Below are 13,781 nucleotides of genomic sequence, written 5' to 3'. Positions count from 1 at the left end.
ACACCACCACCGACGAGAGCATGGTAAAGACTGCCAACATGTAACAAACCTGGCGTACGCTCGGTAAAACCCAACATTCAGCAAAGAACATTTTATTATGATAATGTCACCCTCTGCATTATCAATACAGCGTAGAATAAGATTGCAATATAATTTGCAGTATTTATCTACTTAGCTTATTGAATAAACTCATTAAGAGGATGTCAGTGTTGACTTTATTAATCCTGTATTCCTCGACCATTATTTTATCCTTTTATTTATTATTTTACCCCTAATTGCGGAACAGCGCCTTCTGGCGGCAAAAATCTCAACAGGTCTTATATTTCATTAGATCCAGTCGTATCTATCACTATCCCGAACAAGTGAGTTTCACGATTTGTTCGTTTTGAAGTCATATATTTTGCTACTTGCTTCGGGGTCCCTGACACCCCGCTGGCATAATATTGGTATGCAGCGTCACCCGTACCTCGGGGTCTCAGATACCCCGAATGGTAAGCAAAGAGCATCATGATGCTTCGGGGTCCCTGAAACCCCGAATGTCGGTATGCAAACAGTGTCACCGGTGCTTAGGGGTTCCTGACACCCCAACATGAAATCATGTCGGTATGCAGAGATAGTCACTGGTGCTTCGGGGTCCCTGGCACCCCGGATGCTATATTATTGGTATGCAAAGATTGTCAGCGGCATTTCGGGGTCCTTAATACCCCAATATGATATCAGGTCGGTGCGCAAAGAGCGCCATTTGCGTAGCGGGGTTCCTAACACCCCTGGATAATACCAGGTCCGTATAAAGAGGGCACAACCAGTATAATTTTTTTCCAGAGTTTATTTAATTTACTTCATTTATTTTTTTTGCTTATTAAATAAGCTCATCGAAGAGGAATAACATTTATGATTAAATCCCACTTCTGGGTGTCAGCCGCGGACCCCATTTATTTTAATTTTTCCAGTTATATATAACTTTATCATTCATTATAGGCCAAGGTCATCTCAGTATTCCTTACATCTCTTCATCCCTTAAATCCCTACATTCTTATCATCATTACATTCTTTTCATCCCTACATTCTTTTCAACCCCACACTCTTTTCATCCCTACATTCCTTACATCTCTTCATCCTTTAAATCCCTACACTCTTTTCATCCCTACATTCTTTTCATCCCTACATTCTTTTCATCCCTATATTCTTTTCATCCGTACATTCCTTACATCTCTTCATCCCTTAAATCCCTACATTCTTATAATAAATATATTATAAACATTGCTTTGAGTAAAGGTAAGTTAGTTCCCTTTTCGAAAAACAGCGCCCTCTAGCGGCAAAAATGTGAACTAAAATGTCGATGTCGAGTCAGCGCCATCTGGTTTTGAAAAAAGGAACTAAAGCTTGCAGAAATTTTGGCCCTCTAGCGGCAAAAATGTGAACTAAAATATCGATGTCGAGTCAGCGCCATCTGGTTTTGGAAAAAGGAACTAAAGCTTGCAGAAATTTTGGCCCTCTAGCGGCAAAAATGTGAACTAAAATATCGGTGTCGAGTCAGCGCCATCTGGTTTTGGAAAAAGGAACTAAAGCTTGCAGAAATTTTGGCCCTCTAGCGGCAAAAATGTGAACTAAAATATCGATGTCGAGTCAGCGCCATCTGGTTTTGGAAAAAGGAACTAAAGCTTGCAGAAATTTTGGCCCTCTAGCGGCAAAAATGTGAACTAAAATATCGATGTCGAGTCAGCGCCATCTGGTTTTGGAAAAAGGAACTAAAGCTTGCAGAAATTTTGGCCCTCTAGCGGCAAAAATGTGAACTAAAATATCGATGTCGAATCAGCGCCATCTGGTTTTGAAAAAAGGAAGTAAATTTTGCCCGATTTTTCACTCTCTGCTGCAGTGATATACGTATAAGATCCGGAGAAGAATGGGATATAAGGGTTGCAAGGATATAAGGGATGTGGAGATGTAAAGAGTGTAGGAATGTAAGGAATGTCGGGATGTAAGGGATGTAGGGATGTAAGGGATGTAGGGATGTAAGGGATGTAAGGGATGTAGGGATGTAGGGATGTAAGGGATGTAGGGATGTAAGGGATGAAGGGATGTAAGTGATGTAGGGATGTAAGGGATGTAGGGATGTAAAGGATGTAGGGATGTAAGGGATGTAGTCATGTAAAGGATGCCGGTATGTAAGGGATGCAGAGATGCAAAGGATGCCGGGATATAAGGGATGCAGAGATGCAAAGGATGCCGGGATATAAGGGATGCAGAGATGCAAGGAATGTAGAGATATAAGGGTTGCAGGGATGTTATAATATTGTAAGTATTAAGAAACAATACAAATTTTGTCATAAACGCATTTTTATTAAGTACAGCAATTTGAGGTACAGCTGAATTCAATATTGGTATCTTGAAGAAATGAATCAAATATTCGTAGATCGTTCTATTCAAAGAGAAAGTTGATGATTATTATGAAAGTAATAAAGCCGACGTGTTCGCGAGCAGAATAAGCCGAATTTCTAGATTTAATTTCGTTTGATCCACTCGCAAATAGAATGATTGAGGGTGCACAAGCTTAGAATACAAATCAGGATATATTTCCATTATTGGTAAAATAGATGCAACTCTATTCGTTCATAATAATATCTTCAAATATTAATGTTCTATGATTAGAACAGTGGTATAATACAGGGTCAAATTGACCCATGACATTGTCATAATTACAATACACACAGAATTAAAAATACATATTTTCAAATATAACAAAGTATATCTTGTAAGTAAGGCTTAACCTAAGCAAGTGGTCTTGGAAGCCATCAGTTTTAGGGGAAGCGTATTAAATCACAATCGTGGTCTGCGACGTACAAAAAGAGTGAAAGTTACTTATCTGTGAAGAACGGAAAATCGGCGATAAGGTATGCGATTCGGGTCGCGCGTGCGCACTCGCGCCCACGCGTTCCGCCTGAATCGGCCTCGCGAGGATACGCGATGATCGCTGATTTATGGTGCATTGTACTCTTAAACTCGTCGGTTATATATATACAGAGGAGAGACGTTTCTAGCCGTAACAATGCAGACGAGGAGCGGACTGGTCCTGATTTCTTTTCTCCTTCAGTATTTTGTTGGTGCAACAGTTGCGTCCGGTCGGAGGTTTCAGCCCGTGGCGAATCGCAATCTCCGCCGGGAGATTTGAGAGTAGGTGCCGTATCGTTGGCTGGCGAGGTAACAAATTTCGAGATGAGCGTACGTTAAGGTGTCCCATTAGCGGCGTTCAAGGAAGAAAAAACTATATCTTCCTACGGGGAAAGGGGAATTTTTTTTAATTGTAATTGCGCTGGAAATTCGTGATTTGATTGCGGAAAAAGGAGCCAGCTGAGAGAGCTGGTGGGCGGATTTTTATGGTGGTTGATTGCTTGATTTATAATCTCTGACCGGCTCCTTGGAGGTTGGCCGCAATCATCGGGTCGTTCTCGCTAATATCCGTGGATTTTTGCTGGTGGCGATCAAACTTTGATTAAGGAGCATCGCCATCTTGAAGCCTGGACAAAAACTAGAGGACATTGCGTACACGCCTCCGTCGTTAAGGCAGGATATTGAAATTTACCCTTTCGGCTAATCAGAGATCGTGGATTTTACGAGCGTCGATCTGGTCGTTAAAGGTTCTCCAGAATGGCCGCTCTTCTTCCACTCATCAACCACGTCACGGAAGCTTCCTAACTTATACACTGGCAAACTGTCCATCGGTCCCTATTTCCCTCCGATACCTGAAATCGTAAGTTCAAATCAGTTTAGCAGGAAATCTATCATTTTTCGAGAGGCGTGCCGAAGCGTTCGTTTAAGGTTAGAATCTATGGATCGAAGCGTGGACCACCGCTGAGAACACTGGCGAACAATCTGCCAGTCACCCTCCAGTGATCTTAGTACATTCATCAACTTCATAGTCTCGAAGGTCCTGTACTTTGTATCGTAACCCCTTCGATACTCATTTTGTCATGTATGCGTAAATTATTGCTAATTTAAATTTTCACGCGCTTCCAGACAAGGTGTCAACTAATGGCAGTGCATATTTATTTTTTAACCATAAGTTAAATTGGAAGAATAATTTTTAAAGGAACAGTACAAAATTTAGAAAATTGAAATGTAATATGATACGAAATTAAATTAAAATTAAGGGTTGGAAGAAATAGGAAATACCGATTAAAAAGTAAAATATTACCCATTGTTTCCACAAGGAGTTGTCTATAAGAGACCATGTCTTTTCTGAGTATTGAATAAAATATCATTAAAAATCTATAAGCTTTTGGAATTTCGTCAGGGTAAGGGTGAATAAGTTGAAGATTGGAGGGACCGGAAGGATTGAGTATCGTTGAGGTGGTCCAATATCGTCGGTCCTCGGATCGGAGATCTTAATCGTTTATTTACGTCGATGAATGTCCGCCTGTCGTTTCGTGCATTGTGCTTGACTTTAGCTGGATGCGCGTCACGACGTTACAAGTCGCTTTTATTTCCTGCTTGTCGTCCCATTACATAATAACGCGCTGCCATCGGTTATCTCGATGGTAGATTATCGCGGACCGATAGACATCTACACCGACAACCGTTGCCTTTCTTCTTCCCGTGGAGCCGCGAGTGGTATCGTTTGGTCTCACCGCCGGTTCGTGTCAGGTGCATGGCCAGAACACAACTGTGACACAGAAAAGAAACCCTTAGCAACGCGATATCGCGTGCACTTCGCACTTGTTATTACAGTTGTAACAGTTAGACTTACGATTAATCCTCCCTCCTCGTGGGACTGGTCATACCGCCCTTGTACAAATGTAATCCCGTAAAAATGTAAATTTCCCTTTGGTGTTTGCAACGGGTGCTTCGGTGTCGAATCGTAGACGTTACAACGGACGTGTAATGCGCTACCCACGGGCAAATATTCACAGATGCGGCGCCCGGGAAAATTCGGCTCTCGCGCCGGGCTAACAGGATTTATTTGTATCCGAGTGTACGTACAGTTTCTCTGTGTGCCAATGGAGCAAGGTACATATGTAGAAACAGCCGGTAGATATATGGAATACTACGGCGGGAGAAAGAGAGACCCACCAAGTTAGACTAACTAACGGACTAGCAGTTCATTAGAGGTCGCTAAACTTTAGGGTGCACCGAAAAGGGTGAGGATTTCGTTATCGCAGCCCCATGTACGTTTTATCCGATGCTAATAAAAATCAGCCCGAGCGATGAGCTAGTCTTCCATGGGAAAACAGAATTTTTTCAATAGAGCAAGGAAGATCTTTTCAGGAAGATGTAATGACGTCCGGCAGAAAGGTTTGGCATCTTAAAACGCCATCCGTGATGAAATCAATTTTTTTACAAAGTTAGAATACTTTTATTTCCGGTAAATGTTTCAAGTCCCCTCGGCATCCCATGGAATTGTAAGCTTAATCCTGCAGTAACACAGTTGAGTGAGCGCGTACGACCGCAGCGAACAATTCAGCAAAGGGGTGTCATCGAGAATCATTCTTTCATTCTCTTGTTACATAAGACACTGGATGGTGGCTGACACATGTCGCATTCTGCATGGGGGTTGAACATCCCCTAAGAACACTTCTAAGAACCATAATAGCGTCGAATGATTTTCGAGTAAAGCGGAGACCGCAATTGTATGCAAACGAATGCAAATGGCGGTGGGAGGACAATAATTATCGCGGTGGAAAAATGGCAGTCGATACGGTCGGTCGATCACGAATTTCCCGAGTGAATCTGAAGAGGGGAGGCAAGGGGCTACGAATGGAAATAGCCATAGCGAACAACCCTCTTTTAACTTTCTTTTAGTCGTCGCGGCTAATTTGCGGCTACGTTGGTTGGTTTGACAGGAAGGAAGGAAGCGATCATGAATGAAGGGAGTTGGCGAAGATAAAGGAAGAAATAAACTCCTTCTTTCCTTGTGATTTGCATGCAATTTCCAATTCCACTGTCGACGATGCCCTTTGATGTTTTCTACCGATCGCTTCTTCATTAACGTTTCGTTACTTGTATTCTTTCTTCTTGTCTGTTGCCTCGTTTTAACCCGTAAGATTCTCTACCGCCATTGAGAAAATGTACACGAGTAATTACACAATTTGAAGCCTTAATTATTAAGGATTATTGGGTGGACAAATTAATTCGGTGTGTCTCATAAATTATTATTACAAATTAAAAAAGTAATATTTTACTTTTCTGTCGATATATGTGCGACTGTATTGCACCGAATTTGTATTTTTCCCGTTTCGAGGGTCGTCGAAATCAAGCGACGAGTCGTCCATTGTTTTTTGCTAGACTGCAGGAATAAAAGGGGGTAGGTAGAGGCGAGTGCGTAGGTGCGTGAGCGTCGTGTTCGGTAACAGGATTAAGGAAGGGTGGCTGTGTAGGGGTTGCCACACCGAAGGGTGCCGACAAGTGGACCGAATAATGTTGCACGGTACAGGGAGGTGCAAAGCCAAATCCGAGATCTCCGAATATTTGCACAACTTTCAATGTTACTCGTAGTTTCATCTAATTCTTAAAAAACCACGAAGAGAAAGAAACGTAACCCTTTCGAGGGCGTACAATACCTTCGCGTCGACAATATCCCTTTTATCACCCTTTGAAGAGGGATTTTCAATGAAAACATACCGCCCATCGAACTGGCGAGCACACATGCGCCTTTATCGTCCAAGTAATAATCATCGACTGATAGAATTTACTAACAGAACCGGGTCTCGTTGGCCCTTTGACCGTGTCGTAATGCGATTCGCAAATCGACCGCCGCGGCCGTGCCGATCACTGAAATTATTGTTCCAGAAATTAGGGGTTTGCAGCCTTCTCTCCTTGATGACCCGCCTGCGCGGTATGTACCCACCCAATTCGACCAATGAGGAGGAAGCATCGCGGGGGTGCATAATATTTAGCCTGTCCGATGTGTACGTTACCTGCGTTCTACCTGCATATATGGATTTTCCATTATTTATTTTTAACTACTCCTTTCGACAAACGAGAATTCCTGTATCTGCTTGTTTTGATACGACGCATTGTTATTCCGGACACGTTTGAACCGAAGCTGTACGGGAGCTGAGAAATTGTTTGGAATTTTAGGATTTGCGATTCCGTGGAGATAAAACAGGGGGATCTTATACAGGACGCTTCATTTAGCACTACCACGACATTATTTTTTAAATATATATAGATTGTCACCGTAAATGTGTGAACGATTTTTGAAGCAGAAAAATCTATTAAATAAAGTTGAAATAAAAAAATAAAGAAACTTCGATCTTTTGACCCCAAAAAATTAACATCGCTGCACCTAAGAGGTGCTCCGATTTAGAACGTCCCTATAGGGGTGTGTATCGCGAGTAGAAGATACAGGAAGGGCCAGGAAGATCGAGGAGCACGGACGTAGAAGAATGAAATGATCGAGTTATGCCTGATTGCCGCTTGTTGTTCCAGCTCGATAAACCGGACCCGAATTCACCTTGTTCTCCCCAATTCTGCCAGTCCGCCCTTGCTGGCGCGTAATCATCTTCCGCGGCAGGACTTCGCAGGAGAAGTGGGAAGAGAGGGATTTTAAACGTCTTCGAGTTTACGTCGCGAAATCAGCGCGAGGATCTTTAATGCGTAATCGGATTCGCGACGATTACTCTGTTGGCGCTTGTGTACGTCCCTTTGAGGATGATCAACGACGCGCTTTGATGTCGAAGGCTTTTGAAGTTGCTGACTCCATCCGTGAAAGAGATACGCGAAACATAAAAATTTCTCGATTGCTCGTCGGTGAAGTTAAATAAAAGCTGGTTCTTCCTTTTGTCACGGAGCATTCTCTTTATTTTAACGACGACTGTAGAACAGGACGAAGGAACGTAAGTGGATTAGGAGGGTCCTGCCGGATGACTAAGTTTTAGTCGGGCCAGCCTCGACGCGAAATCCAATTTGATCTTAACGTTAACTCGATCCCGCGTACGGTTACACGGTGAATTAAGCGTCGTTTCAGCTAAGGTCTGAAAAACTACCCATGTGGATGTCGTCGACACGGACCCAACAAGTGGCGCGTTCCAATTGATTTTGATCGGTTGCCGATATTGCTAATGGTCAAGGTCGATGACTTCGGTGCATCTTTATAGGGAGACTACTACTGATATTCTGTAGGAATGCGAGTTTTACTTCTATGGACTAGGTTCCTAAACCCGTCCGAAGAATCAAAAATATTACTTAGAATGTGGTAAAATTTTAATAAATAAAAGATGGGGAATCGATTTTTCAAATTTCAAGTTTTATCGGAATTTAAAAAAATTCCTAAAATTATTATTATTAAATTTTAATAAATTAATCTAGGAATGTTACCGAGAGCATCCTTAAAGGTACAAACAAATCGTTTCACCTTGTTCAGGAATCGTCGAGTTTCTCTTTAACAAGTTTTTCCCAAGTTTTTCGCGGAAGACGACGAAGAGGACAGAGGATAGCGATTATTTCGTTGAAGCAGCGAGGGCGAAGGAGGAGGAGGAGGAGGGTGTAACTGGGTCGGGGAAGAGAGTTTGTTAGCAGCGGGCTCTCGCCTTTTTGTATCTGCGCCGTTTGTCGAGGACAGGGGTAAACTTTCCCGGAGTTTCACGGCGATTCGCGGGGCGTTACAGAGGCGGCTTGCACCAGCGGACACGCCCAGCGTCGCGACGCTTTTATCGATCAACGACCGTACGCACACCAACGGCCATTTTACTTTTCCGCCGATGGATACGCGAAAACTCATCCGGCCTACCATCGCTGTCCGGAGGGATTTCCCGTTTTGTGAAAACGCGACGCTTCGACTTTCTTTTCCAAGTGGAATCTCGATAACCCAAAGCGGGCAGACATATTGGAATCGTGGTGATGTTAAGAGAGATATAAGTATTTTCAAGTGAAATGTATGAAATTTTAAAGAAATTTTGAAGAATTTCGCTAAAATGAACACATTAATAAACTATACCTTTGTCGAAACATTAAACTTCTTCATTTTCCACGACGATTCGTCACCGCGATCCCACGGTGAATCTCCGAGAACACCGATTAACTTTCTAATTAATGAACGTTAACGCGCGATCTTCGGCATATTCGTTTTTCCCTTTTCGTTAGGAGAAGTCGCCGACGAGGATGAGGATCGAACCGGTAGGTACGCGAAACCGGCTTATAGCCCCGTATATCTCTTTATAGGGCCTTATCATATTTATGGGAGTCGCTGGAAGCGTGCGACATGGAAAGCGCATCTATCGGCATGCATATTTTTAAATACCAATTCAACGAACCGCGATTGCTTCCCTCTTGAATCGACCGTGCACCGATCCCGATACGCGCCGGTTTCGTTATTTATTTTTCCCCGCGTGTCCACTCACCCTGACCATCGGCGCGTTGAACGGAAAGAGAAAGAGAAAGAACAGAAGCCCTCGAGTCTCGGTGAACGACTCAATCCGCGACGGTGAAATCAGCCCTGCGCTGCTGATTTAATTGTCGCCGCTGAGATTACTCCGCGAGAGCATACCGGATCGTTAGGAGGCTACCTGTTGGCCGGCTAGCGTTCGCTTCCACAAAGCAGAGCTGGATCGTTGAGATTTTTCCGATCGCGTGCCCGTATTACATGTAGGTCGAGGTTGTAAGTGGGCACGCGGTGCGGTGCTCGTTGATTCGAAAGAAATAATCGGATTAAAGGCTGAATAGTGGCGCGCACGGGGTTCGGTTCATTGTGAACGTTCTGACTCGAGAGGGATGAAACCCACGTAGCTATACGGGCGGTTCGCTCGTTTCATTTTTCCATCGACAATCGTCACCGATCGAATTCTATTCAGAAGAGGGGTTGGGGGGGTTGGCGTGGCCGACACGTGGCCCCTATTACATAATGTTAGACCTACACCCCCTCGCATCCTCTTATTAGGACGTCCAGTATTTTGCGATCCACCGACTACGATTTTTCCGCGATCCCACGCGGTCATCTCGACTGTGACAACGATCGATGATCATCGACTTACGGACAGGAGCGTAACTAAATCTCGCGTCACAAAGGTATACCGCCCTTGCGATTCTTAATTAATCTCCGCCAATCACAATCGTATTCATGCGGCGATTTTTGCGCGAATTTTTACGGGACCAGCGATAGGATGACTGGACGAACGGGCGACGTGGAAAAGTGTCAATCTGTCGACGAGGAGAAAAAGAATGGACGCTCGCGACCGGTTGGATAACGGCACCGTTGCAGATACTATCGGTTTCTCCTGACTAATTATCGCGAACATTATCACCGATCGAGTCGCTCTCGATCCAGCTGAATCATCCGCCTTGAACATCTCGCACGCACCTAAACTCACCGCGGAAACGTTCCGTTCCCATAGGAAACGGGCTGCATGTATATGCATGCCTTTGCTAACCTCCAGACGTATAATCGTACGGATCCCACGAATTCGAAACGAGATACATGTACGTTGTAACGCGCTTAGGCTTGTGGTCGCATTCAGCCGCTCGACTATGTTCCGGATTAGCGATGATCTCCTTTGTGCGTAGGACGATCCTCTACCCGTTTACACCGGCATAACCGTGCCTCGACACTTTCTGATGCGACGATTGCAAACATAAATAAATGCGGTAGCGAAAGTTCTATTCTTCAGATTCTAATTATTAACGCGTTAAATTTTCTATTTAACGTTTTGAATAATTCATGGATTATTACTGTTGGTTTAAGTAGATAAGAGCCATAGTACCCCTTCAAAGTTCAAAAATTTTAGAATTCTAATTTCAAGACCTTAAAATATAAAAATTTCAAACTCGGCAGCTTAGAATTTCGGAAATCTAAAGTTTCAAAAAAGTTTGGCCCACTCCAGAAAAAATCCTAGTTACGCCAATAGAACTTTCTCAAATTTTTTAAACAACGGGCATTGATTTTTATCCATTCATAGTCTAAGCACTCCTACATCCCGTTGAAAGACTCAAGGTAAACGAAACACAATGCAGCAACTGTTCACAACAAGGTCAGTGGAACGTCAAAATCAATGATTGATCTTCGAGAAAGAAAATCATGCTAGGTACAATAAAGGAACAGTTTTGATAGCGGATGCCGATGATTCTCGCTCACCTGCAATAGCACAGGTCATTTCGTCATCGAGTGGGAATGTTAGGTGTTTCCTATAGACGTGTCACGCTTGAGAAAGATTCTTGTAAACGTCCGTCATGTTTTCATAAGTTCAGCAACTTTCATAATAACAATTCTTTAACAACGATTAAATTTCCACGAGAAATTCCATAGGAAATAAACGACTTATCGTAGAATTCTGAAATCAGAAGCAAAACCTGCTCCTTCGATCGAAGGAGGAACTTTTGAACTCTTCGACTCAGTCGGGTGGAGAAAAATTTCGCGAGGGCAAGGAATCTGTTTAGCGAGCGAAGGTAGTCAGTTTGCCGTGTCAGAAGGACACGGCTGATACATCTGGCAAAAGTGAAACGAAGCGAGAGGGCGAGGGAGAGAGGAAGGAGTATCTGGCGCGACGAGAGGGTGGGTTTCGTTAGGTTGGGCGCAGTTTTGATGATAACGAGCGGATTTGCAATCACGACTACATTGTGCAGGATCCTGCTGTTAGCTAACTTGAAGAGGGATGAAACTCAGACGGGCTGAGATCACAGAGCAGGAAGCTGAGAGCGCGACGTAGACGGAGGAAGTAGTCGAATCGCTTTGTCCTTGTTCCTCTTCCGCTTGGAAACCGAGTGGAAAGTGGAAATCCCTAAATTACAGGACTAGATGCAACCGTCGTATACCCAGTGCATAAATATCTCGCGAAATTTCCGGCGGACAGGCAATTTCTTGAATCCGATTCAGCTAAACAATCAAACAAACTGGAATTTTCTAGAAAATGAAAATTGCTTGCCGTTGTGTTTTCACAGCGTGTCAGCTTGTTTTCTGGAATTTTCTACACGACAATGGCCCTTTGGGCTGGTCTCCAATGCGAATGGGTCTCTTGGAACACTTTTATCATGATAATGCGGGAATTTGCTCGAGAAAGTTTCCTCGGTTCATTTACATTTTTCCTATTCCACGATTTTCCATCGCACACTTTGTATTTTATTTGAAATTTGAAAATTTTCAGCTTTGTCTATATGTCATTCACAGTGACGTGACTAGGATTTTTTATGAAGTAGGACAGGTACTTAAAAACTTAAAGTTTTCGGAATTTGAAAATTTCTTAATTTTTGAATTTTGGGAATCTGAAATTTTAGACTTGTAAAACTTAGGCTCCTCGAAATATGAAATTTTAAAAATCTGGTATTGTAGATTGGGGGTGGGGAGGGGAGAGGGCACTCTGACCCCTATCTAGTTATGCCAATGTTAATCTAACGAAAAGCAAACAGAAAGTAATCTCGCTATTATTCCTGTCAGAATCGATTATAGATCGAAGAGAAAGCATCGATTCTCGATGGTATCGATTAATGTTACGTTCGAGACGTCGGCTTGTCCCCTTGGGCAGCATTGGAACCCCGTGGCTCCTTTTTCGAGGATTCTCCTCGTGTCCTCATGAGGTAGGACCTTTGTCCACCAGCGGAATAATTCGACTGCCATTTTTCTCGCTTTATGCCGGGTAAGCGTTACTAATGGCCCGTTCCCCGCCGATCGCAACGATCCTGTTCTTCTTCTGGCCGTGTAAAAACGCTTTTGCCCTCCAATACAAACGCGTGTCCGCGAGCTGCACGCGCACCTACGATTAAAATTGCTTCCAAGAAAAAAGAGAAAAAAGAAATGCAAGTACAGAATAAATAATATTGCTAGACATTCCCATGGTACGACTGTAAGGTAGTGGCCCCCATTTCTGGGTGTCGGGGCATAATTCAAGAAACACTGGATTTCACGGATGCGTGCACACGCGCACTGGGCTAGCAATAAAAAGGCGTTGGATCGGGCCGAAAACCCGTTTGACAGTTTTCTTGGGACCCAAAACGAAAAATTCATATTCATCTTTAGGCGTGGGCGTATACGGGTCGCTCTACTAGAGAAGAAAGCTTTGAATGTGTATTTTGGGACCGATACACAGGCATAAGCGTACACGTATGATAGAGAGAAGGATAGCAGTGATAAAAGGCGTTAGTCCATTCTCGGATGACTTATGTGTCGGCGCAGCAGAAATACAAACAGGTGCTCGAACCCCCTCGAGAACCTAAACTCATCGAAAATAAAAAGGAAACGATGGAATATAAAATATATACCCACGCGTAAATATGCTTGGATGGGGATGGTGTCGGTGTCGAGGGGTTACCCGTAACTAAACGGACAACCGAGACTCATTTCTTCACCTTACTACGCTACAGACAGAACTTTTCGATCAATGTTTCGGTCATTTAAACTTATTACTTGCAATTTTCAAAAACCCATCTGGAAAATTTTCATAAAGCCATTCTACAGCGTTGTATTAGTCATATATATAGAATTGAATTCAATATGTCGATAATCCCAAAAATTTCAGAATTTCAAAATTCCAAATATGACTTCCTAAATTAGAAAATTCCCTAGATTCGAAGATCCCCGGTTTCCAAAAATCTGTAGATTACAAAATTTCAAAATTTCCTAGATTCGGGAATTCCCAGGGTTAATACTTTCCTAGATCCCAAGATTCCCCCAAATCCTGAGACTCAAAAATTTCAAAATTTTAGTCTTCAGAATTTCTGTTGTTATTAAGAAATTATCGTTATTTTTCTCTGGCGCAGTGATCGCGTCATCGATACGTGACGTTTCGAGTGTACGTGACAATCGTCAATCTTGAAATTTATTATCATAATAGAAATGCATAAATAAAGAATCACAAGCAGGT

Source organism: Osmia bicornis, chromosome 3 (genome assembly GCF_907164935.1).
Source record: "Osmia bicornis bicornis chromosome 3, iOsmBic2.1, whole genome shotgun sequence".
Taxonomy (NCBI): domain Eukaryota; kingdom Metazoa; phylum Arthropoda; class Insecta; order Hymenoptera; family Megachilidae; genus Osmia; species Osmia bicornis.
Note: the sequence above shows the minus strand (reverse complement) of the source record.